We start from the raw sequence: 1,685 nt of genomic DNA, 5'->3' as shown, positions 1-1,685 counted from the left end.
ATGTAGAACGAATAAATGATATGGAATAAATAAGTATACATAAGTCACATTGTTGAATTTCACTGAAATACATATATACTTTTTATTATCGAACAATAGAGTGCATTTATCAACGAATTAATTATTCCACAATGTTTCTGAAGTACTATTTTGTTTTTCGAAATGTAGATATACTTAAAAAAGTAATTCAGATCAATAGTATCTGTGAACTTATCAACAATTTTGTGATCCAATAATCTAAGCTAATTGATAATAAAAACCACTTTACTAAAAGAAACCGAGAGGATAGGTTAAAGAAATTTAATTGAATTTCGAACGTATATTAAGAAGCTAAAGATGATCGACACACTTGAGACACAAATGAACCGCGCCCCAAACTATCACGCGATTGGTTATTGTTATTCGAGCAAGGACCAATAGCATAAGCGAAGATCTATAACGAGTCGCGACGGCGAATCAGTGTGGTCACGTAAGCCCACCATACCGCATGGTGGATGGATGTTTCGTTTAACTTGATATTGTATGAAATGCTATAATCTTGTATTGTTGTTATTCTGCAAGGGACATAACGATTCTGTGCAGCATCCACCTTCAGCCTTGCACACGGTAATTACAACAATATGTAGCTATGTTACATAGTGGCAGCGCGTTGACTGATTTGAGCGTACAATTTGTTGTTTGCTGTTCGGCTCAATGGCCGAGTGCTAGTTGCACAGTAGTAATATATTCGTTTTAGAATCGTTTATAGAATAGTTCTTTCATTTCTTTTACAAGCAGTTGCATATCTGTTTTTACCAAAGTTTTCGCTATGAAAAATGTTTAATATTCGCATATACACAAATATTTTTACTCGCTTGTTTTTCTCCTTTCGTTCTTCGTCATTTCTCTTCTATAGTGTTTCACGCATACAAAGATACGCGGCGGTACCGACGAAAGCGACTCGAAGTATTCTACGGAAATTCGAAGTAAAATGTTTCTGGGAAGTGTTGAATTTTATTGTGCGAAAATTTTTTATGTTCAGTAGGACTCTCGAATTTCGCTGTGATATTAATGTCCGTAAAAAGAATCATATCTTATCAATTGTTGTTAGGCATGTAGTCTCACACATGGTGCCATTGCACCGCCGAATGGATCGTAACAGGAAAGCTATAAATACACACGCATCGCGGGGTAAACAAACTTGACCTCAGTGGAATTCTTATCGATGTACCTACATGTCGATGCAGTGTATACAGATATTTTGAGGTTATGTTGAGTATCAGAGTTCGTGATGTTCGTATGAAATCCCGAAAAATACAATCGTTTGATATAACTATTAATATCTCTTCGAGGAGACTAAATAAATAACGCCTTTGACATTAATTCAGGAAAAAGTTATTTTAGATGCATATATAAGATTATTATTTAATTATAATAGGTATTATTGTTTTCCGTTTTAATACGATATATACTTTGTTTTTAAATAAACGTGAATAAATGTAGTATCGCAGTATTTACAGAGATGTTTAATTAATATTGGATGTTAAATTCTACACTCTGCATACTTTCACTGTTCTAGAAAGCTGTTATGCTAATTTATGTTAAATATTAATTTTATGATACCAAGATTAAATGGTAGAATTTGGAGTGACTTAAAATATTGCATATAAGAATAAATCAGTTTTGAATAATTAAATTTTTTAAGC

The sequence above is a fragment of the Habropoda laboriosa genome, unplaced genomic scaffold (assembly GCF_001263275.1).
Source record: "Habropoda laboriosa isolate 0110345459 unplaced genomic scaffold, ASM126327v1 scaffold561, whole genome shotgun sequence".
Taxonomy (NCBI): Eukaryota; Metazoa; Arthropoda; class Insecta; order Hymenoptera; family Apidae; genus Habropoda; species Habropoda laboriosa.
This window is presented reverse-complemented; position numbering follows the sequence as displayed.